Source organism: Nyctereutes procyonoides, unplaced genomic scaffold (assembly GCF_905146905.1).
Source record: "Nyctereutes procyonoides isolate TBG_1078 unplaced genomic scaffold, NYPRO_anot_genome, whole genome shotgun sequence".
Taxonomy (NCBI): domain Eukaryota; kingdom Metazoa; phylum Chordata; class Mammalia; order Carnivora; family Canidae; genus Nyctereutes; species Nyctereutes procyonoides.
In genome coordinates this window covers 24,949,516-24,975,555 of record NW_026575160.1, presented here as the reverse complement: position 1 = coordinate 24,975,555, position 26,040 = coordinate 24,949,516, and the positions used below count along the sequence as shown (strand labels likewise).

Sequence of the window (26,040 nt, the reverse complement as noted above, 5' to 3'; positions counted from 1 at the left end):
GATGAGAGTTAGAGGCAGAATTCACCTTAAGAAAATTTACAGCTGTCTTGTGAGCAGAAATAATATGACCCACTCACAAGGCAGAACTGTTAAAGGTGTCCATACCAAGCTATGTTTCATCAAATAACAAAGGAAGTCCTTGTCATAGGCTGGGCTCCCCAGAGGTGAACACTGACACGGAGTTTGGTGTGCAAGATGTGTGTAGGGGGTTGTGTGCTGTGGCTGGAAAGGGAAGCTGCAGGATTGGCCAAAAAAGAAAAAAAAAAAAAGAAGCCAAACTGCCCGGCAGGCCTGATGAAACTCAGGTAGTATTCCCTGAGGGTTGCCTCTTGTGGCCCCTGCTCTGTCGTGGGCTGTGGGAGGCCCCCTGGGGGGGCTCCTGTCTGCAGCTGCAGGAGATTGAATTCTCTGGACCTGGAGCCCGCCTCCTGACCACACTCCCTGCACACAGCAGTGAGCCAGTGTGTCCTTGAAGGCTTGTCGGGGAGACACATCTGTCTATATCCATCTTTTTCTCCTATGAGTATCAGGATATCCTGCAGTTTTATCCTTATGGTATTTATAATTCTCATCACCTTTAATCAGGCAAGTGTTCACATTTTTTAGACATATTGATGATAAAAAACCTTTAAAAGGTTTTTTTAAAAAAACCAATGTCCTTATTTGGTTTAAGTGTTTTTTGAATTATGTAGGTTGTATTTTGCCTCTAGCCACAGCATATCCTTTTTTTAAAAATTCAGAGCAGATTGTGGCCCTTCATAGAAAGTTGGCTTTTCTTAATAGTATATGAACATTTATAAACAGACATTTTTTAAAAAAACTTTTAATTTTACGATGATTTCAAACTCAGAGAAACATTTCAAGAATAAGACAAAGAACCAGCATATGTTCTTCACTCACATTCCCGGGTTACTAGTATTTTACTACAGTTGCCTTGTCATATTCTCATTTTTTTTTCTCTCTCTCTCTTTCTCCCTTATTTTTTACTCTGATACATTATCATTTTGAAGATTTTTCTTTTTCTTTTTTTTTTTTTGACTTGAGAGTAAAAATTGCAGACATGATACCTGAGTATTCCTTTGGTACTTCAAGGAGTATTACCTAAAATTAAGGACGTTGTCCCACATAAACCCAATAAATATTAAAATTAGTTACTATCTAATCCATAGATCTTGTTCACAACTCACCAGTTGTCCCAGTGATGTTCTTTATGAGTCCAGAATCCAGGATTACACTCTATGTTTATTTGCCTGGTTTTCTGGTCTTTTTCAATATGGAACTGTTCCTTAGTCTTCTCTCATCTTTCATAATCTTGTTATTTTGGAAGAGTTCAGCCAAATATTGTGTCTCTACTTGGCTTTATCTGATGTTTCCTCATGAACGGGTGCAGATGTATTTTGGGCAGGATTACCATAGCAGTGATGCTGTGTTCTTAGTTCATTCATCATGTTAAAACGTGGTCAGGCTTATCTTATACTTTTCTTGTTCCACCCTTGGAATCACTAAGGACTTCTGGTTCCTTTTAATGGAGAATGACATTTAGACACTTAGAAACCAAGGTCTGGATTCATTCCTGCTAAGTCTTCCCAGGGAATGAAATGAGGAAATACGGGTTTTATACACTCTCTATCTACGTACATATGTAAGTATCTGTAGATTGATTGATCTATCTATCTAAAGAATATGTTCACACTGATACCTCCTTTTTTTACTTGTAGTTTCCTCTCCACCATTGAAAAACCTAGCTCCCCAAAACCTCAACTGTATACCTGTTTCCTCATTTCCCTCTGTTTATAACCAATCTCTCAGCTATGTGGGTCACAACCTTGGCTTGGCTCTACTATCCCCAACCAGCTGATTGATAATTTGGTTTTGGCTTTGCTGGCCATGCCTACTACTTGCTCAGTCTCAACAAGGGGAAAGGGCCCAGATACTCTTATATATCCTTTTCTTCTTCTTATTTTTCTGTGGATATAAAGTGTTGCAGTGACTCTGAAAAAGATTCAGCTGAGGAGGTAGTTTTTGGTATGCGTTATATCATAGAAGACATTCCTAAATTAAAAATGGGATTCTCTAATAGTTTAGTCTTTTCTTTTTTTTTATTTGTTTTTTTTCAAAATTATTACTCTTCTAAGATGTGAATGACAGGATTTTAGTGCTTAGCTTAATATTCTGTTATGGACAATAATAATAGCACTGGGATATGTGCTAGCTATTCTGACATTAAATATAGTTTCTGAATAAGAAACCATTTATATCGTTAAGGCAGATCTCTCTTTGGTTTCTTTTGGATTTATTTCTTGGCCATTCAATAAGTGATAGCTATTAGCAAAGACAATTTTTGTTGAGCCTTGTTTATTGGTTTGCAATAATGAGAACAGTTGAGTCTGATAATTTTGTGCTTTTATTTTCAAGTAACAAAGTGTTCTTATTTTGTGATGATACTAAGGAAAGGCAGTTTAAAAGCTAGCTTTAAAGGATCCGTAGCTTTGAGAGGTTATAATTTAGAATGGAGGCATGGTGGTCAGAGGAAATGAACCAAAGTTAAAAGCCTTTTCTGTGCCATTGAATCTGTAACCATCCTCAAAGTACTCTGCACTTTATGTCACAAAAAAGCCTCAAATCCCATGGGTAAATGTTATCTGCAGGAACCTCATCATTTCTGAAAACAGTTCTTTTATTCTTAGAGTGTTTGAACAAGAAATACAAATAATAGTATTTTCTTCTCTTTTTGCAGGACAACATATGGATATAGGGGTTCTTATGCTATTTTTGAATAAGTGCTTTGTGATACAAAGAGCAAAACCAAATTGGAAATTAATGGATGGTGAGACAGAAACTTCAGGTGTTGGGTAAATCTCTTTTGCCTCCTTTCTGAAGCAGGGCTAGGCTACCAATTCTTCTCATCTTTTCTTGTGCAGTTTTATGCTTGATTTTCTTTGGAAGATAAAATACAGTTACTTGTCAGCCAAAAGTTTATGGCATTAGACACTTTTGCAAATCACTTTAAAGGTAGATCTTGATTGTATATAACCTGTAAGGTGCACACAGGGTATGGGTGAAGCATTTGGTGAGCAGTAAATGTGATTTTACAGAGGAGAGGAGTGAGTGAAGGCCGGCTTCGTTCTTGTGCTTTAAATATGTTCACATTTTCTCATGAGTCTTTTATGACTTCTGCTGTTCTCTTTGGATGTAACTTTAGTTGCCTCTTATCCCATCCCTCATTTCTTTTACTCTGCCTCTCTCCCTGATACAAACTCACTCACACACAAATACACACACTTTCACACTTCACACCTTCACACTTGAATTTGAGTAGTTGGTATGCCTCAGCTGGAGGCTGCACAGTGCCAATGTCTATAATTGTATGTTTGAATATATATGTATGTGTATTTACACACATGGGGACCATTTTCAAATAGTTGACCACTGAAATTACTTGACTTATTGTAGGTATGCAGCTCACGTTTGTTAAGCGAATGAATCAGTGAGTCCAAAAAGACAAGTGATATTAAGGACTGAAGCGAGCAGGCAAAAGAATGGGCAGAGTCTCATGGAGACATCATTTCTGCTACGAAGATTTGTTTGTTGTAGAGATGGCTACTCCAGAATGATCTAGTACTTATATGGAGCAGTCGTTAGGTTGAGTCAGCTGCTTTACCCCACCTCTCTGAACTGACATTTATTTCTGACTGACAGAAAGTAATTAATTGAACTGTACAGATGCTTCCCTGGAACGGGTAAATCATGCCTTAGATGAAGACCAGTGATCTGTGTATGGGACAGATATGTGTACTTTTCCTTCCTTTTCTGATTGCAGCTCATTTTATGTCTTGTGACAGCCAAGTAACTCAGAGTGGAGCAAAATGACTTTTGTATGACAGAAAACCATAGCAAACCATGCAGGACATTTGCCTTTAAAAACAACAATAAAAGGATCAAACATTCTCTAGTTACCATTTTAACATTTTACAGTTTGGAGTGGTACTGTTAGTCCTGTCAATGAAAACTACCACTTGGCATCTTTTTGGAGTATCTAAATGTGTGGTCAGGGACCCACTTGGGCACAAGATAGTGCTATGAGCCCTGTTCACGATTTTCTGAACTACTTCCTAATGTGCCTGAAATGCTGAGAGCAGGGCACTGCTTCCCTTGCTACTTTTTTGAATGTCAGTATCTTCCTTTTTTTTCTCATGTATAGTTATTTTTATTCCATTGTGTGGCAGCAATGCAGTTCCCCCCTGTTAAAAGGGGTCTCTCACCCTGCCAGTAGAGTGATCCCCTTCACTCTCTGTTGGTTAGTGAGAGGAAAAAGCACAAACTTGCTAGTGAGCAGTGTCCACTTCAAATTCACTGAAACCATTTTCCTCTGTTCATTACTAAGACCTCCAAGACTACTAAGTCCAAATTTCAGGAACGAAAAAATTCTTCAAGTGGGTTATTAGATATGATAGAGAACTCAATGAAAATGCATGCATGTGTACACCAAAAGATGAACACACGTTGTTCATAGCAGCACTCCTCCTAATAGCCCCAGATGGAAACACCTCTAATGTCTATCAACAGTACAGTGAATAAATTGTGGTTTAGTCATAATGTGGTATAATCACTCATTGTATAGCCGTAGAAACAAATGAACAACTGGTCCAGGTAAGAACATAGATGAATCTCAATGATGTTAAAAGAAGCCAAACACACAAAAAATATGTTATGCATTCAATTTGTATAACCATTGGCAAACCTCATTTTTGGTTTTAGAAACCAGGATAGTGAAGGGAGGGGCAAGATGGCGGAAGAGCAGGGTCCCCAAATCACCTGTCCCCACCAAATTACCTAGATAACCTTCAAACCATCCTGAAAATTTACGAATTCGGCCTGAGATGTAAAGAGAGACCAGCTGGAATGCTACAGTGAGAAAAGTTCGCGCTTCTATCAAGGTAGGAAGACGGGGAAAAAGAAATAAAGAAACAAAAGGCCTCCAAGGGGGAGGGGCCCCGCGAGGAGCCGGGCGGGCTAGGGCCGGGGCGAGTGTCCCCAGGACAGGAGAGCCCCGTCCCGGAGAAGCAGGAGCTGCACCAACCTTCCCGGGCGGGCGGAAAGGGGCTCGCAGGGAGTTGGAGCAGGACCCAGGAGAGCGGGGATGCCCTCAGGCTCCCTGGGACACTAACAGACACCTGCGCCCCGGGAGAGTGCGCCGAGCTCCCCAAGGGCTGCAGCGCGCACGGCGGGACCGACCGGAGCAGCTCGGAGGGGCTCGGGCGGCGGCTCCGCGGAGGGGGCTGCGGGGCGGGAGCGCGAATCCACCAGCGCAGGCCCCGGAGCACAGGGCGCCGGGACACAGCCCAGGATCCGGCCTCCCCCGGGACAGGCAGAGGCCGGGAGGGCCCAGGACAGCGAGGACGCTCCTGCCCCGAGCTGAGCAGATCAGCGGCCCCGCCCCGGAGCCTCCAGGCCCTGCGGACGGAGAACCGAGAGCCCGAGCCCGAGCCCCGTAGTTCCTGCGGAGGCTGAATCCAGGCTTCCAGAGTTGCCATAGCAACTGCGACTGTTCCTCCTGGGGCCCCACGGGGTAAACAACCCCCGCTGAGCCCGGCAGCAGGCAGGGGCAGAGCAGCTCCCCCAAGTGCTAACACCTGAAAATCAGCACAGCAGGCCCCTCCCCCAGAAGACCAGCTAGAGGGACCAGTGATACTCCCCCGTGTTCCAATACAACTTGTTTTTGGCCACTCTGCACTGAGCAAAATGACTAGAAGGAAAACCTCACTTCAAAAGAAAGAATCAGAAACAGCCCTCTCTCCCACAGAGTTACAAAATCTGGATTACACTTCAATGTCAGAAAGCCAATTCAGAAGCACCATTATACAGCTACTGGTGGCTCTAGAAAAAAGCATTAAGGCCTCACGAGACTTCATGACTGCAGAATTTAGATCCAATCAGGCAGAAATTAAAAATCAATTGAATGAGATGCAATCCAAACTAGAAGTCCTAACGACGAGGGTTAACGAGGTGGAAGAACGAGTGAGTGACATAGAAGACAAGTTAATGGCAAAGAGGGAAACTGAGGAAAAAAGAGATAAACAATTAAAGGACCATGAAGACAGATTAAGGCAAATAAATGACACTCTAAGGAAGAAAAACCTACGTTTAATTGGGGTTCCCGAGGGCGCCGAAAGGGACAGAGGGCCAGAATATGTATTTGAACAAATCCTAGCTGAAAACTTTCCCAATCTGGGAAGGGAAACAGGCATTCAGATCCAGGAAATAGAGAGATCCCCCCCTAAAATCAATAAAAACCGTTCAACACCTCGACATCTAATAGTGAAGCTTGCAAATTCCAAAGATAAAGAGAAGATCCTTAAAGCAGCAAGAGACAAGAAGTCCCTGACTTTCATGGGGAGGAATATTAGGGTAACAGCAGACCTCTCCACAGAGACGTGGCAGGCCAGAAAGGGCTGGCAGGATATATTCAGGGTCCTAAATGAGAAGAACATGCAACCAAGAATACTTTATCCAGCAAGGCTCTCATTCAAAATGGAAGGAGAGATAAAGAGCTTCCAAGACAGGCAGGAACTGAAAGAATATGTGACCTCCAAACCAGCTCTGCAAGAAATTTTAAGGGGGACTCTTAAAACTCCCCTTTAAGAAGAAGTTCAAGTAACTCTGAACGTGAATGGGCTTAATGACCCCATCAAAAGGCGCAGAGTTTCAGACTGGATAAAAAAACAGGACCCATCTATTTGCTGTCTACAAGAGACTCATTTTAGACAGAAGGACACCTACAACCTGAAAATAAAAGGTTGGAGAACCATTTACCATTCAAATGGTTCTCAAAATATACCCTAAAAACTACAGAACACTTCTGAAAGAAATTGAGGAAGACACAAAGAGATGGAAAAATATTCCATGCTCATGGATTGGCAGAATTAATATTGTGAAAATGTCAATGTTACCCAGGGCAATTTACACGTATAATGCAATCCCTATCAAAATACCATGGACTTTCTTCAGAGACTTAGAACAAATTATTTTAAGATTTGTGTGGAATCAGAAAAGACCCCAAACAGCCAGGGGAATTTTAAAAAAAGAAAACCATATCTGGGGGCATCACAATGCCAGATTTCAGGTTGTACTACAAAGCTGTGTTCATCAAGACAGTGTGGTACTGGCACAAAAACAGACATATAGATCAATGGAACAGAACAGAGAACCCAGAAGTGGACCCTGAACTTTATGCTCAACTAATATACGATAAAGGAGGAAAGACGATCCACTAGAAGAAAGACAGTCTCTTCAATAAATGGTGCTGGGAAAATTGGACATCCACATGCAGAAGAATGAAACTGGACCACTCTCTTGCACCATACACAAAGATAAACTCAAAATAGATGAAAGATCTAAATGTGAGACAAGATTCCATCAAAATCCCAGAGAAGAACTCAGGCAACACCCTTTTTGAACTTGGCCACAGTAACCGGAGAAGGACAAACAGTGTATGTTCTCATTCATTTGGGGAATATGAATAATAGCGAAAGGTAATATAAGGGAAGGGAGAAGAAATGTGTGAGAAATATCAGAAAGGGAGACAGAACATAAAGACTTCTAACTCTGGGAAATGAACTAGGGGTGGTGGAGGGGGAGGAGGATGGGGGGTGGGGGTGAATGGGTGACGGGCACTGAGGGGTACACTTGACGGGATGAGCACTGGGTGTTATTCTGTATGTTGGTAAATTGAACACCAATAAAAATTAATTTATAAAAAAAAAAAAAAAAAAAAAAAAAGAAACCAGGATAGTGATTAGCTTTGGGAAGGAAGAAGAATGATAACTAAGAAGGGGAAGATTTGTGTTGTAGTTATTGATGTGGGTGGTGGTTACATAGTCATCTTCACTTTGTGAAAGTCGTGGCAAATAATTATATTTGTTCCGCATGTATTATGCTTCCATTAAAAACTTATTCAAAAATTGATGTAATTGCCCTCTTGTATGTAATGTCTACTTTATCTGGATGCTTTAAAGGTGCTTTATTTGTCTTAGTTTTATGTTTGACTATAGCATGCATAGGTGTGATTTTCATTGTAATTTTCCTACTGTGGTTCACTGAGCTTTGTGAATCTGTAATTTTATGCTTTTCACCAAATTTAGAAAACATACTGCCAATACATTTTTTTGATTAGAGTTAAAGGAAATAGAGGGAGCACTCTCACCTCCACTTTATACCTTCTGGAAAAGATGGCACTATATATACATTACTGGTTTTAAGCATATACTTCATTTTATAGCAGTATCTCAAATTTGCAGGTTACTGCCTGCCAGCTGGCCCCATAAACTGAACCAGTTTTCCAGTTTGTTCTAAGTTCTTGTCTAGCTTGTCAACTCCTAAGCCACTAACAATTAACCAATGTATACCCTGACCTCAGGCCATGCCTCCTAACTAAAGTTCTACCCAATGGAAGGGCCACTAATGAGTGGTGGTGCTGTACAGTGACCACTTACACCTAGCTTTTGCCAGCTCAATACAGATCCTTTTGTGAAAGAAAAAGACCTACCCTTTTTTCTCTTCCATTAACTGGCCAGAGAGAACTTCTTATGATGCCAATTTATATGGATTGAAGGAGAAGTGCTGAAGGATTAGGGGCAGGGACTCTAGTAGTCTGAGTCATCTGCTCATTCAGCTTAATTGTGGCCATGTTCCCAGTCTTCTGGAGAATGGATGGCTGTTGGGCCCAGATAGTTGTATGGTTTGGTGAATCAGATAACACCAGTTTATGATGGTAGTTTGATTATTCATATAGTCACTTGATGTCCTGTCATCTGGTGTTCTAGCTCTAGCAGGTACCAGTAGCAAATCAAGAGAACAGTCTTAATAAGGTCCCCAAGAACCACATGTGATTAGCACGGACACATTGGATTATGATACTGACTGTGCAGTTGTACGGCAGCCATTTCTAAAGGCACTTTCTGGTTACATGCTTTATCTCATAGGATGCAATATTCTTTCTGCTGGCCTGCAGTGTCTACAGATGTAAGAGGCCCAATGTGAAATTGAGATTCCAAAGAGGACCTGGCTATTCCTGTGGCTCTGCAGTCTATGGCTCTTTTTCTTCTCTGTCTCCTCTTCCTCTTCCTTCTTCTTCTTAAATGAGAATTTAATGTTGGAGAAGGAGGATGGTTAGCCTCTGGCAAGGGGATACCCTGGCCCTAGTCTTGGACCAGCATATGCAGAAGCAGGGAGTGCCAGTCCCAGTGGACAGCTGTGTAGCCCAGATGGTTCAGATGCAGGTATTCGTACATGCCATGGTGACTTATGGTACCATCTAAGTGCACAAAGCCAGAGTTGGCATCTAGGAAGTGGGCCTGTGGGGGTGGCCAGCCAGTGCTGCCTGGACCAGCTCATTCATCTATCAGTTTTTCTCATGAAGTGGGTTAGGGTACTGGCCCTGGGAAACAAGCCCAGCACCAAACCCTCGGGCCTGGGGCAGCTGTTGGTTCACCAGTTGCACGATGGTCTTGATGCCACCAGTCACTTGCTCCACTGTGTGCCTGTGGTGGTTAGTACCCACCCAGACCCCTATAATCTTGGGTTGGATTTGTTCCAGCTTCCCATTCTCCACTTGCCAAAACACATGCTATGTGCTATCACTGCCAATGCCAAAGTTAAGTGCATGCAGAGGGGAAAAGAGCTCCTGCCAGATCTTGCACTGGTACACTAGCTGAACCCAGGAGTCTCCAATGAACAGCACCTCATGTTCCGTATCTTTGCTGTCAGATATGAACCAATGGTTCAGGGATATTCAGCCTCTGTCACCTTGCACATCCCGTACCAGCATGGACTTGTCAGTGCATTCTCCTCTTCACTTTTCTTGGCATGGCAAGTCGTGCAGGATCCAACATCTTCTTTTAAGGCAACTTGCTGTATATGAAGGAACATAAAAGCAGTAGAAACCCAAGATTTGGGTAATAGTTCAGATTAGAACACCAACCACTTGGCTCTCTTCCTCTCTGTTCATGTCTCTGCTTAAATGTCATTTTTGCCTTTGAGGCCTTCTTTGGCCATCTAATTCAAAGCCCCTATTTCCTACCTACCTTGCTTTTTTGTCCCAGCAGTACCATTTGACTACTATATATTTTATTTATTTTATTATCTGTCTTTCCCATTAAAAAGAAGCTCCATGAGAACAGAATTGCTTACATCCAGTGCATTGCATATAGAAAGTATTTATTTGGGGTGCCTCAGTTGATTAAATATCCAACTCTTTATTTTGGCTCAGGTCAAGGTCTCAGGGTTGTGAGATCAAGCCCCGTGTCAGGCTGCACGCTGGGCATGGAGCCTGCTTAAGAGTCTCTCTCCCTCTGCTCCTCCCCCCCAAGAAAGTATTTATTTCATATTTTCTGGTGAATAAGGTCTTAACAGAACTCAACCAAATCATCTGAGACTTCATTTCCTCAAGTGTAAAATGGAAGTATTTAGAAGTACTCTGTGTGTTGTCATGTACTTTATAAGGGACTTTCCCATTACTAATAATCAAGTTAGAAATTCATTATTTATTAAGCATAATCTATGTACTTCCTAGCATATTTTAACTGGTTAAAAAATATGTGTATGAAGTACTCTTCCTGAAATTCTGGGATACAAACCCCAGCTGCTGGCTGTCTTTGGGGGCCTTAGGCCCATGGACTGCTTCATGACTCATTTTCACTGCCTGTGCATCTTTCTTCTAGCCTGGCAATTTAAGAGTTCTCATAGCTCCAGGCCAAAACAGTGATTGGCTGAGGAGTCAAAAGATTGCTCCTTAGGTTCTTCTGGTCTGGTCAGTAAGATTAGTTCGGATTGGTTATCCATGATAAAATATTCTTCTAGGTCTCCTTTCGTTTTTCCTTTCTTTTTTCTTTGTTTAATTTTTTCTTCTTCCAAAAAAAGAGGGAGGGTGCTGATTAAGGGCTCCTGAGCCCAGTTGTTCCCTACAAAATGCTGTGGGAATTCAGGGGAAGGAGAGATGAATTGTGGCATAGAGCAGGGACCAGCCTGGATGGACTGCTCAAGTCGGGGATACACAGCTGAATGTTTCAAACTCCATCTGATTTACTAGGGGAGATACAATTGAATAACTAATTAAGGACTTAATAGAGACATAAGCAAGGCCTATGAGAACATAGATGAGGCAGTGATACTTAAATCTAACTGGAGGGTTCAGGGAGGACTCCCTTGGGAAGGTGACATGTGAGATAGATATTCATGGACTTGAACATGTTGAAAGCAGAAAGAGAGCGGATTTCAGGAGAGTCAGACTGAGGAAAAGGAAAATGACAAAGAGGCAGAAAAACTTCGTGTAAATTTTAGTTTCCCTTTTGCTAAGGGCTTTTGAGTTAAGGGAGTTTCAAGGTAAGATTTTGATATCTTAATTATCCTCTTTTACCCTTTCTGCCTTCTGTGTTTTCTGGACTGAAGAATGGATTTATAAAAAGGTGTAGGAGCCAGCAGGGAAATAAAGTGCTTCTTCAAAGCTGGTTGAATTTTTGGTAACCTTCAGTGTCTGGCTTTTCCAGTAAGCATTGTTGAACCATGAGGCTTTGGGTTTGGAGGCTTCTCTGCGTTTCTAGTGAGGTTCAATTTCCCTTACCTCTTCAGGTTCAAGTGGAGAAATTGGAGCAGAGAGGGGATGAGGAGCTCTAGGTCTGATTTTTTTTTTAATCATAAAATGATCATGACCTCTCTGCTTGGGGTTCCAGACCCTGCATAGGCACTCATGCTTACTACCCCAAACCAGAAACTTTAAGAGTAGAGGAGAAGGAATTGTGGGTTTCAGTAAGTAACTTCACCACATGGCTGAAACTGTGGCTCAGTGTGATAGCTGTGACTCTTCCCTTGGGAAGGAGCTAGTGAGGGTTTATGTGGAGAGAAGGAAGGCTCTGTCCCACCCCCTCCACTCCAGGTACACAGAGGTGGAAATCCTAGAGGGACATAAGCACTCCTCGACCCAAGACAAGTTATCCCACATTTTCCCCCTCCTTTCTCTTTGAGACTAATGATAGTCACTTCTTACAAGGTTGTGTTTTGTTTTGTTTTTGTATTAGAGCATAGTAAATCATGGGTCATGTAGTAGACAGATGTTGACTTGCCTTTAATGTGATAAATCTGTGCCTTTGGCTTTAAAACATTTGCTGTAAGTATGGATCAGATCCTTGGAACCATAGAACCACATTTGTAGTTACCTATAACCAAAGGAGCCTGGTGATGGCTTTATAGCCTGGGTAATATTTTAATGCAGAAAGAGTTTTTACTTGCATCTGAATTGATTGTCATCTCTTTAGCCACATTCACTTCCATCTTTGTGGAAGAGCTGCTCTTTCTCCTGTTCAAAGTTGCCTGTGCTCCTGTATTCCAGGTCTTCTCTTTCCCCAGCAACTTTGGCTTTTGTTCCATTAATTACTTCTTGCCTTTTGAACTATCCCCTCTGCCTTGATTGCTTTTCTGAACTTTTGAACATGTTCAAGTCTCTCCCGAGTCAAAGCACAAAGATGGAAGCACCTTACACCCTCCCTTAATTATGTGCTCACTGCTTGATCATTCTTTTATTCACAAGTAAGTTTTTAGAAACAGGTGTCTCTACCTGGCCTCTCTACTTCCTTGCTTCCCCTGTGTTGTACAGCCTTCTCCTGGATCACTTTTGTGAAGGTCGTCAATCTCTGACTTGCCAAATGTTAAATGTTTTTCAGTGCTTCTTTGAAACCACTCTTCTTACTGGATTCTATTGAATGTAAGTTCATTAAAACATACTTCTCTTTTGTTTTTTGGGACTCTCCTATTTATGGGTTTCTCTCTTTCATATCTGGCTACCCTCTGTTAGTGGACTTGCTCTCTACCTTCCTCTCCTTTTTAGTATCCTTAGTGTTCTTCCTTGGATTCTGGCTCCTTACCCCTTGTGTAATCAGAGCCCCTCCTAAGGATTAGCTGCCAATTATTATGCCAGTTATATATTAATAACTCAAAACTCTCAAGCTTCACCCTAGACCTTTTTCCTGACATCCAGTTACTTTACAGATACTCCATTAAATATCTTGGAAGATAGAAGAAGATAAATGGAAGAATATCCAACCATAAGATGATAGACACATGTGATGATAACAGAACTGTTCCTGCTCCTTTATTTGCTATTTTGGTGTGTGGAACAACCTTGACTCCATTTCTTAGCCCAGAATGTTGATAAACATTTCAGACTTCCATTTAGTTCATGATACCACAACCAGCATGGTACCTGCCGTATCTGAGGCATCCAGTATTATGTTTGGATGAATGAATGAATACATAACTTTTTCTCCCTCATCCCTTACATCCATTCAGTCACCAAGTTCTGTCCCTTCTACTTGGTTTTCTTCTCTTGAAATTTCTCTCCTATTCCTCTTCATTCTTACTGTTCTGGACTGTCATCTTCCCTCACTTTGGTTATTTCAGAAGCTGAACTTTGGCATTATCACTGCTAGTGTAATTTCTTCCCTCCACTTTATCATCTCCACCATTACTGTCCAATTGAAGCATCTATGTAGTTTTACATATTCTATTAGCCACATTTAAAAAAAGTGATACTGATTTTAATAATGAACTTTATTTGATCCACTGTATCCAAAATATTATTTCAGTATGTGGCCCTAATCACATTTCAATGTCCTCAACCTATATATACCCTATTCTCTTTGTCAGGAAGCCTCCAATTCTTGTACTGAACAAACTTGGTCTTAGAGTATCACCCGAATGCTGTTTCCTTCATGAATCCTTCCTTGAGTTATTTAGGAAACTTTCATATACTTGTGGCTTTCAAGGATTTTTTTGCCATACCAAGTAAGAGGCATATTTTACATTGTAACCAAGATGTATATATGTGTGTGTGTTTGTGTGTGTGTGTGTGTTCCTTATTTTTGTCTATAACTATACTCTGTATCTAAATTTATACCTATAAGACACTGGAACAGAAGTTCAAAGTTGTTTTATTTCATGAGGTACATTATAGTGTTTAATATTCTATTACATTACCAAAAAAAAAAAAAACCAAAAACAAAAAACCAAAAACAAAACTGCCTGAAACTGCCCATATTGATTCTAAGGCTCACAAAATGAGTCTGAATACCTACTTTGAAAAACATAGGTCTGTACTAGTGGCAGTTTTACACGTAAGTCTATTACTGCATTTGCCAGGTTGCACAGATTTTTTTTTTGACATATATCTGCTCTCCCTAGACTCTATATCTTTTTTTAAAAAATTCCTTATTTATTTGGTGACAAGTCCAATGCCTGGTGCAATGTGTGTGCTCAATATATATTTATTGACTTACTCAAGTTCAGAAGAGCTGTTCACGTGGCTTCAAAGGCATCATTTTAACCATCAATATTAATTATCTACAACAATTTGTGCAGTATTGTTTAGGCCTGGCTGACTGAAATACAAGCACCTGGGTAATAACAAGGTTTTCTTTATTCCCAGATCTACTTATATCTGAATAAGGACTTCAGATTTGTTCTCTTATTCTGGCAACATGGAAAATGGATAGCAGTGAGAACAACTTGATGTTTTGCACTTAGAATCCACTCAAATACTTTAGAGAAACACATTCTGTTACTTTTTATGAAAGGAGTTTGTACTATAAGGTTAGCAATTTATGCCTAGCATTTAAAAAAAATTTCCTGATGACATGATACAATCTCAGAGTAGATCAGAGATAAGCCAGATGGCTCATTTCTAGACTAGTTTCATTGCTAATTAAAGGGCTAATTTTTCTCTCACAAACTCAAGAGTGTGAATATATTTATTGTCAAAATACTCAATAGCTGGACAAGCTAAATTGGTTCAGGAAAACCTAATTGGGTATTTTCCATCTTGCAAAACTCGGGTGCTTACATGTAAGAGAGCCTGGGGAATAGCTGTTAGTAAAGGTATTGATTACAAGTCTGCCACTTTTTAATAGCTGTGTATTAACTCAAGAAGTTGGATTTCAAGGGACTGAAATTTTAAAGAAAAGTAAAAATCTCAGCATTTATAACTCATCCTTTCACTTCCACTTAGGGGAATGGTTCTGCCTTTATTACATTCTGTAAGCCTGTATGAAGATGGCCACACGAGAAGATTGCTCTCACACTGATGAAAGATCATTATCTGGCTGGAGCATACTCTAGGAGTCAATAAATATATAATATGCCATTTCAGATTCTTTGAAGATATTAAGTATAATCTCATTTTGAATGTAGGAGGTGTTGCTTAATAAATATTTAAAAACTCTATTGGCAGGGCCTTAATGTGACAACTAATAAATATACCATCGAATAAGTGTTAACAAAAAGACATATTACTGTGAAGTGCCTTCAAATTATTTACGTGAAATAATAAGGTATCACTTTTTCCTAACAAATAAATTAGTGATGCCTTAATGCTTTCATGTAAATTTATGTTGAGGAATACACACAGAACAGAAAAGTTTTTGATGGAAGTATTTTTACCCTCTTCTAGTAATTTACTTAGGATTTTTATTCAGATAATTCATGATGCTAAATTATCTGCAGAAAAGAGTAGCTACTTGCAATATATATATGAATTTTGTTTTTTACCTAGACTTACTTATATATGTATGAATGCTGTTATGAATGTTAGGAAATATTTAACTGAGGTCCTGACTTAGAAAGTTGCTATTTCATCTAAAAATTGCAAATTTGAACTGACCTACTACTTATTCTTACTTCTTAAAATGAGTTCCTGTTTATGTGATGAGCAAATAGTTTGCATTTACATGTTAAACAATTTTGTTATTCAGAGTTTGATAATATGTGCCATTTTGATATCATTGGACTTTTCCATTCTTGAACCTCAAAGTCTTCAGATATATATTGTTACTATTAATTATTATCATTTGAGAAAATAACTGGCATTTCCACTTGCCTTTCAGTATGGTTACTTTCCACTATATTCACATGGTAAGGGAACTTTGCTTTTTGGCTCAATGAAATATCAACAGTGTTTTTCTGAGGTGTAGCCACCTACTGTGAGATTGTTTTAGGTGCAGTGTTATGAAATTTTATTTCACCTTGTGAGCATCATGGCCTATCTTGCCATTGTGCAATGACTTGTACTTAAATACCTATAATGACTCTAATCCTGGAAAATGGAATAATAATTTATATACTCTCATTAGATAGGTTCTTTGACAAGACTATAAACTTTCATTTATCTATCAGTTTAAGTGGGAAGCTGACATTATACATGGTCTTTTTTTATATTTTATTTAAAAAAATTTTTTTATTGGAGTTCAAATTGCCAACATATAGCGTAACACCCAGTGCTCCTCCCTTGAGTTATTTAGGCAACTTTCATATACTTGTGGCTTTCAAGTACACTTGGGGTGGCCAAGTGCCCCCCTCATTGTGTACATGGTTTTTTCTTATCTCTAATATGACTTTTTTTTCCACTGTAAGGTTTATGAGAAGCTTTCAGTGATATTTTACTTTTTAATTCTGGTTCTCTCTTACTTTGTATAGTTGCCACATATCTTGTTCTTCAGTTAATAAACAGCTCATATTCTACTGTGTCATTAGCTTTTCAGTAAATGGGATTCAAAATGATCTCATTAGCCTTTTGATAAATATCATTTTAATTAAATATGCATAAATATGGAAAGATCTGTAACAATGTCTATAGTAATTACAATGTATTTTATATTATTTTGCCTTATTATGGAATTGTGTACCTATTTCTGATGCAGAATAATTACACCATTAGGAGTCTATACTAACCTGTTTTTTGTGTTTATAAAGATCACAGGTTTATCAAGTAGGTGGCTTGAATTAATTTGGCTTCACCTTTATCACAGTGCTAATGGAATTGATAGTGTAAGTTCTTCACCTGTATGAAGAAGCAAAGAACTTGAGTTTAATAACTGCTGATTCAGAAAATCGATTTGTTGCTTGTGGGATTTTCTTAAGTATAGATGCTTTAATGCAATTAAGTTTTAATGTATAAAAACTCTTTTACTTTAGTTCTTCAGCTACTCATTAAAATCATTTTTATGATATTCCAGAGATATTGGTTAAGAAAGGCACCTGAGAGAGAGAGAGAGACCTAATTTGGATCTTAGATTTGGCATTGACTGTCACAGTCAATTGGGTGATTATGGTAATACCTGCCTCAAAGGCTCATTTTTTGAGAAATAATTGAGACAGTAAGATTTACTAAGTACTAAATTTACTAAGTACATTTTTATTATCATAATAATAAAGGTCGTGAACTTTTTCTTCCTAAATATATTTCAGTTTGCTGGAAATTTTGTTGATTAATATTTGCATTGTGATAATTACAAAAATATAGACTAAGTGAATAAGTATACCACTGTAAATTTTTTTTAATCTCTTGAAGGCCAATGAAAAACATTACATAGTTCACATTTAATAAAGTTGATTTGAATTTGCATGGTTTCAACTGGTATGGGATGACTATTATACAAATTTGCTTGTTTCCTGGTATATAATTATTTTATAATTGTTCTGTATTATCTGCCAAAGTAAATTTTAAACAAAAATTGATTAGAAATTATTTTTCAGCTGTCTCTTACATGTCTAAAATTAGGTAAAAAAAATTTTTTTTAACCACCAAATCTGTTCAGTAAGTGTTTGTTGGATTTTAATCTTTTTTAACCTGATATACTTTTTAAAATTTATTTTAATTTAATTTTATTTATTTAAATTTTGTTAATTAACATACAGTGCATTATTGATTTCTGGAGTAGAATTCAGTGATTCATCACTCATATACAGCACCCGGTGCTCATCACAAATCCCCATTACCCATCTAGCTCTTCCCTCCATCAACCCTCGTTTGTTCTCTATCATTAAGACTCATTTATGACTTATTTACTCTCTCCTTTTTTTCTTTTCCCCCTTCCCATATGTTCACCTGTTTTCTTTCTTAATTTGACACGAGTAAGATCAAATGGTATTTGTCTTTGACTTACTTATTTTAATTATAATATACTCTAGCTCCATCCACATCATTGCAAATGGCAAGATTTCATTCTTTTTGATGGTTGAGTAATATTCCATTGCATACACACACATATATGAAGATATTAAGTATAATTTTAATATTGGTGCATAGAAATGCAACAGATTTGGTGTGTTTGGGTGGCTCAGCCGGTTAAGTGGCTGCCTTCAGCTCAGGTCATGATCTCAGGGTCCTGGGATTGAGCCCCCTTGTTGGGCTACCTGCTCAGCCGGGAATCTGCTTCTGCCTTTCCCTCTGCCCCTCCCCGCAATTGTGCATGCTCTCTTTCTCTCTCTCAAATACATAAATAAAATCTTTAAAAAAATATGACAGTAGAACTAGAACAGTTTGATATTTTTCACTTATAATAAACTCAAATACTTTAGAGAAACACATTCTGTTGCTTTTTTTGAAGGGAGCTGAAGCTTGTACTCTGAGGTTAGCAATTTATGTTTGATATTTTAAAAACTTTCTTTATCCAGCAAAGCTGTCTTTCAGAATAGGTGACGTAAAGAGTTTCCTAGACAAACAGTAACCTGATACACTTTTTTTTTTCTGATACACTTTTGATGGGTACTTTCTAGTCCCCTTGATTTTAAAAGAAAAATGGATAATAAAACAATTATTCATGGAGCAATAATAAAATCAGTTATGATACAGTCATACTATATATAGTATTATAATGTTAAGACATTTATATATGTGCATATGTAACTATATGCATAGAAAAATTGTATTAGGATTCATAGCAAATTGTTGATAGAATTATTTTTACAGTAGGGATTGAAACAATATAATTGTTGAGTGTATATCAAATAGAGTTTCATGATTGCAAGCAACCCAAACTGAGAGATGATCTAAGCAAAAAAAGAGTAATTTATTGAATAAAGTTTGGGTGTATCACGCAATTGAAAATTGAGTTGAATAAGTAGGCCTCAGGAAGCCCAGAAGTAGAAACAGTTCAGAGTTAAGTGACAGTGATTTGTGAGCAATTTCTATGGCAGGAGTGGGGTTTGAAGACTTCCTGTAACTGATAGCCTTACTATAGTGACATAATAAGGAGGTGAGGTGGGGGGATGGTGGTGGATGGCAGTTCACTAAGAGGAAAGGGTACTGTTCATGAAGAGCATCAGAGATTTCTACTATAGCATCAGAGTTTTCTTTCTTATTTTATGTCTTTTTAAAAAATAGCTTTGTTGTGACTTAATCCATACACCATATGATTCACCCATTTGAAGTGTATAATTCAGTGGCATAGTTTTTGTCACAAAATTGTACATTCATCAGTATAATTAATTTTAGAGTACTTTCATTACTCCGAAAAACGAAGCCCATATCCTTTAGCCATCAACTCCAAACCATCTCTCTACTCTCAGCCTCTATTTGTCACTCATCTTCTGTCTCTGTAGATTTCCCAATTTTGAACATTACATATTAATGAAATTATACAATATGTAGTCCTTTGTGACTGACTTCCTTCACTTAGCACAGTGTTTTCAAGGTTCATGAGGTTGTAGCATATGTCCATAATTTATTCTTTTTTTTGGTGGAATAATATTATTCCGTTACAGGGACATACCATGTCTTATTTATCCCCTCATCAGTTAATGGACATTTGGATTCTTTCCACCTTTTGCCTATTATGAATAATGCTGCTAGGAACTTTCAGCTACAAAATTTTGTTTGGCTACCTGTTTTCAGTTCTCTTAGGTATATAGTTAGGTATGGTATTGCTGGATCTTATGGTAACTGTATTTTAAACTTTTGAGGACCTGCCAAACCATTTTTTAGAAGTGGCTGCACCATTTCACAATCTCACCATCAGGGTAGGGAAGTTTCTGTTTTTCCACATGCTTATTAACATGTTAAATGTCTTTTTGACCATAGCCATCCTAGTAGTGTGTATGAAGTGGTATATCATTGTGATTTTGATTTGCATTTATCTGATGGCTAATGATGTTGAATATTTTCGTAAATGCTGTTTGGTGTTATGACTTTTTCTGCATTTCATAGTTTTTTAAACTAAAAACATGTCAGAGTTTTTCACTTTTTCCTTACCATTGCTTTTCAATCTTTATAATTTTTGGTGAGTGTTTAACAGAAAGTTAGTTAATCATGATTTTTCTCTGAGCTGAGTATTATGACATTAAAAATAAAAGGACCTTAGAGAAGGTAAGTAATTTGCTCAAGTTGCATAGGTTTGGAACCTAGGCCATTTTAAATCCAGTGCCTGGTTTCTTAAACGTGACACTGTAATGTATATTAAATCATATATGTTTTCAAGTTTACTCTATTGCTGTTGCCTTTATAATCTTACAGAAACAGAGACTCTTAAATTCAAAGGGAACTGACAGTTCATCAAGTGTTACTTCTACCCAATGTAGGTAATCTGTCCACAGGTTTGCTAAGGCCTGGTTGTTTAGCCAGGATTGTATATTGTTTTCCACCTACATCAGAATCAACTCAGTTGTTTGTTAAAACTGCATATTTCCAAGTTTCACCCTCGACTTCATAAACAGGCCAGTTGAGTATCCCGCCTAGGAAACAAAATTTTAAGTGAGCAGATTGAGAACCACTTCTACCGTGGCAGATATCTCACCAGACCATTATTTTGTTTGATGCTTTTCATGTTTCCTGGTAGCTTTTATCATTTGATCTGCCTCTACTCTACAGCAGCACTCAATAGGCATATTCTCTTTGATGCTTGGCAAATATGGCTCTCGAGTGCTGATAGAAAGGACTTTTAGTCTGTAGTTTCCATCTTGGGAGTTCTGCTGAGTTAATCATTCAGTTAAGAATCTCTTGCTCAGCACCTCCTGAATAGGTGGGAGACAGCACTGCTATGCATGACCTCTGCTATGAAAGAGGCAAAACTCTGTTAGGAATTTTAAGCATTAACCAAAAATATTCAAGTCTATTTAATCATGATACCATCTTTGAAAGTACGTGATGTGAAAATTTCATATTTTCTTTTCGCTGAAGACAGAAGTGCAGTCTTAGAGATAATAGTTTTACTTGATTTCACGTAAGAGGTTTTCTGAACAATGTGATAGCTACTGCTAATATCAGATGCAGTGTCCAGTGTCTTTGCACAGGCGATAACCCCTATACTCTGTTTTCTCACTTGGGTTACCAAGCTAGGAGAGAATACTATTAAAGGGTGAGACTCATGTGTTCAGGCTCTATTAGCTTTTGATTTATGACCCAAGCCATTTTACTTATGTCTTTACTTGTCTGACTCTCAGGATTTGACTGTCCTTTGGTTTTAATTTGATGAGAACTGTATGGATTGCTTTCTTAATACTGTGAAAAAATGCAAGGAGCTTTATGATAACTTGAACATCAGATGACCTGTGATTGCTAGATAAAAGGACAGTAATAATGTGGAGACAGCATGGACTTGGAAAAGCTAATTTTGTAGAATTGCTGTCTTGTTATTTTTTTTAGAATGTTAGATTTTTCCCCCCCTGAGAACTAGCTCATCATTTCATTCTATAGCTTTTTCTCAGGCATTCTTTTAGAGGCCTTTATGTTTGTTTTTGTTTTTGTTTTTTTTAATACTGTCATCAGCCTAGTCCAGGACCTTAGCAGCTGCAGAATGATCAATAGTAGGAAAGGTTAAAAAGGTCAGATGTGAATTTATCACACAAGTATTCTCTTGATTTATGCAAATGCATTGTCAACAGGTTACCAATTTGCATTATTCAGTATTCATTTACAGGCACTTATGACACTGTCAAACTCAAGCATGTGAGCAATTTTTAAAGACTGGCTTATACCTGGTAGTTCAAAGCAGTTCCCATTAAATAATTTGAAGTGACTATGATAAGGGTTTCTTTTTTTTTTTTCCCTTCTCTCAGGAACAGAATGGGGTCTTTACTGAAGACGAAAGGGTCAGAGCAAACCTAGAATCAGAAAGAAGTGCTTGGCATTTTTTTCCTCCATTGTTAACAAAGTAGGTACAGGAAAGCATTTTGAAGCTTTGCTTTGATTCAAAACAGTGTTTTCTAAAACATAAGCCATTCTTGTCCTTAACTTAAAAATAGGCTCATTTAAATCACTGATGTATTTCTCTACGTTCTTCATTCATTCTTAGGAGGCAGGTGATTTATGAACTACTGTACTCAGCAGAAGAGAAATTAATTTGGCACAAAATATGTAGGATCAAATCTATTTTCATATATATATGTGGAATATGTATTTTATATATTATTTTCACGAACCTATTTGTCTCTTGCAGGAACTTAGAAGCACTAGCAAAGGTTATAATTGAAGTTGTCAATAAAAACAGACGTATTAGGGATCCCTGGGTGGCACAGCGGTTGAGCGCCTGCCTTTGGCCCAGGGCGCGATCCTGGAGACCTGGGATTGAATCCCACGTCGGGCTCCCGGTGCATGGAGCCTGCTTCTCCCTCTGCCTGTGTCTCTGCCTCTCTCTCTCTCTGTGTGACTATCATAAATAAATTTAAAAAAATTAAAAAAAAAACAGACGTATTAAAGTCTACCCTAGAGCTATTTTGCAAGTGGCTGAACCTGGAGCAGCAAGGAACCAGGAAAGGGAATCCTGACTATATTGCCTCTTTTCCACTTTGTCTTACCTTGCAGCATTGAAAGACCATTTTCTTTCCTTTGCTCAGTATTTTTCTCAATTTTATGTTTTTACCAGCTGGTATTTGCCAGGTACATTTACAAACATTATCTCATCCAGTTTTCAAAGCAGTGCTCCTAAGATTGGTGGTATCAGCCTTTATTCCAGCATGTTGTACCCCTTAACTCTATTATAGTAACTTTTCTGACAATCTCTGGTATTTTTTCTTTTTACAGAGAAAATGTGTTTCCTTTCCCTGACATATAGTTTCAGAGAAATTTAAGAAATACTCATTAACAACCAACCACTCTATGAAAGGCATGCCATTACTCTTTTCCTATATATGATCCTCCCCGCCACCACCCTGCCTCCTCATAATTTATGCCACTTTTCAGTGTTTGGGGTAAAATCACTTAATTTTCTGTAATGAGAAAGCTAGATAATTCTGTAGGTTCCTTCCCCCAACAAGTAACAAAATAAGAAATCATCACTTGATTTTTACTATTATTCTGACTAGTGATTTACTTTATGTGTATAGATTTATGGGTATTTGTAAGAATATGATCTATGATGTCATAGCACTTGAAACAGTAAAACAAAACTGATCAGAAATTCTGACTGCTTAGACTTTTCTTTCTCTATTTTGTTTCCCTAGTGTAGTACTAGTGTCTCTTAATATCCTGGCTCACTCATAGTGTTCATGACTTCTTGGATAGACTGGAGGGGGATGGCTATAAACTTAAATTTCCTTAGATAATCCCCACATACCTTCCCCTAACCACCATAGAGTTTCTCCTATTAAAAACTTGTAGTATGGAACATTTGTTATAATTGGTGAGCAAATATTGATACATTATTATTAACTCAAGTCCATAATTTACATTAGGGTTCACTCTTTGTGTTTTACAGTTTTATGGATTTTGGCACATGCATAATGTTATGTATCCACCATTATAGTATCATACCTTGCTGTCTTAAAAATTCCCTGTGCTCTACCTATTGCTCCGTCACTCCTTCCGACCCCACTTTCCCACCTTGTGAACCCCTGTAGCCACCAATCTTTTTGCTGTCTCTGTAGTTTTGCCTTTTCTAGAATGTCACTTAGTTTTTGGATCATACAGTGTGTAGGCTTTTCAGACTGGCTTCTTTCACTTAGTAATAGGCACTTAAGGCTCCTTTATGCCTTTTTTGTATCCTTAGAGCTCATTTCTGTTTATTGCTGAATAATATTCCATTATATCGATGTACCACAGTTTGTTTATCCTTTCCCCCATTGAAGAATATCTAGTTGCTTCCAAGTTTTGGCAATTATGAATAAAACTGGTATAAACATTTTTGTGCAGGTTTCAGTATGGACATATGTTTTGAACACATTTAGGCAAATACTAGGATTGTTTATACCTTTTTAACACTCAGAAAATTAGAATGCTTATGAATATTTTAGAGTCTTAAAATATTCCATATCAAAGATAGAAAACATGCTCATTAAAATGATTATATGTGTTTGGCTCTGAAATATGCATTGTGAACAATGGAAACTGTCAGGTTTAATCTGATCGGTAGTGAAATGGAATAGAGAGGCCTGGCAAAAGTTGGTCGAGACAGGCTTTTAGTGGGACGCGCTCTGGGCCGAGGTTCCGCGGCCTGTAGGGGAGGGAGAGAACGGGAAGTCGCACCCAGGCAAACTGCAGGGGGGCTCTATAAAGAGTTCTCAGTGGGAAGGTGGGGGCAGGGTGGCATTCCAGTTAGGGCAAGGGTTACAGGTCTTTGTATGCTAAGTTAGGGTAGGGTGGCAAGGCCTCAGAGGGAATTTGGAGATGGGGCAGCAAGGCGGCTTATTGGGAGGTTGCTGGTCTGGGGTTAGCTGTTTTGAGGTTCCGTCTTGCCAGCCTAAGCCTAACAGAAACCTTTTAGAAATAATTAGGAAAGCAGTTAATTTTTGAATTTTTGAAATTGAGATGTTTACATTTTATATGAAGAGTTATTATAGAACTAAAAAGAGGCCAAACTAGCTCTTTTCAGAGCAGTGTTCCAGATTGACATTCATAATTTTTGGTAATGTTTTTGTGCACGGAATATGTTAATTCTATATATTATGAGTCCAATCCTTTCCTCATACCCAAAAAAGTAAAATCTGTGAAGTCTAGAAAAAACAAATAAAAAAACTTGTTCTTATCCCAGCATCTTTTTTTTTTTTAATCTTTTGGATAGTCCTTCACTGAACAATGTGAAAATTCTCCCAGTGTGCAGAAGATACAGTAGTTAACAGAAAAAAAGACAAAAATCTCTGCCCTCATGGGGCTTGCATTTTAAATAGAGTTCATAGTGCAGCAGATGTTTACAAGCAGTCATAGAAAACATAAAGAAAATATGAAGGGGAATGTGTCCCTGGTGACTTTGGGGTTGTCTCGATGCTCACAGGGCTCTGTGGGAATTAGGTATGACCTGTGTCTGGGTCTTCCCTGAGCGCTAATGAAAAAGGGAAATAAAGATGAGTTCTGCTAATCCCTGGTTGTCTAAACATGTTAAGGTTGTAAGCGTTGCTGAGGGAGAGGTAGTGATGGTTGTCAGTTTTCAATGCTGTCCCTGCCTGTGTATATGCTGAAGAGAGGTGGTCCTATCTAGAATTCTTTGTTGGCTTCTCTGATTTATGCTGATGGAGGCCCAGGAGCCAGAGGAGGTGATGTCTGTTTTTTTTTTTTTTAAAGATTTTATTTATTTATTCATGAGAGACACAGAGAAAGAGGCAGAGACACAGGCAGAGGGAGAAGCAGGCTCCTTGAGGGGAGCCTGATGCAGCAGGACTCAATCCCAGGACCCTGGGATCACGACCTGAGCCAGAGGCAGATAAATCCTCAACCACTGAGCCGCCCAGGTGTCCTCTTTTTTTTTTTTTTTTAAGATTTTATTTATTTATGTGAGATAGAGAGCGAGAGAGAAAGAGAGTGAGAATGAGCAGGGGAAGGAGCAGGAGGAGATGGAGAAGCAGACTTGCCACTGAGTAGGGAGCCTGATGTGGGGCTGATCCCAGTATCTGAGATCATGACCTGAGCTGAAGGCAGATGATCAATGGACTGAGCCACCCAGGTGCCCCGAGGAGGTGATGTCTTATCCAAAGTGTGAAAGCCTTTTGTGCAGGTACAAGCTGGGTCAGGTGTAGGTGAGTCTGGACTGTGTATGCCACTTGTGTATCCTTTCTCTGCTTTTCCTTGTCATCTGCTTCATTCCAAAGTGACTCTTGTCACCTCACAACTATGCATTCTGCCTGGCCATTTACCCGCAGAAAGAACAAGAAGAGATGGGTGTCCTTTCTTTCATGAGTCTCTAATAGTTTCTTATGGAAGTAGTCATAAAACAAGTTTATCCCAAAGTCTTCTTTGCTGTGTTTTGTTTTGTAGTTTGCTTGCAACTTTTACAGATGAGGCCAGAACAGAGCTGT

At 38.7% G+C, this 26,040-nt stretch overlaps 1 protein-coding gene and 1 pseudogene across 3 annotated transcripts in view; one reads left to right on the top strand and one right to left on the bottom strand.

The window, feature by feature from the left end:
- Positions 1-26,040, top strand: part of IMMP2L (inner mitochondrial membrane peptidase subunit 2) — an 860,425-nt gene that overhangs the window by 164,840 nt on the left and 669,545 nt on the right. The gene's annotated exons all lie outside the window — the stretch shown is intronic.
- LOC129502729 (platelet-activating factor acetylhydrolase IB subunit alpha1-like) lies at positions 2,842-9,826 on the bottom strand (annotated as a pseudogene).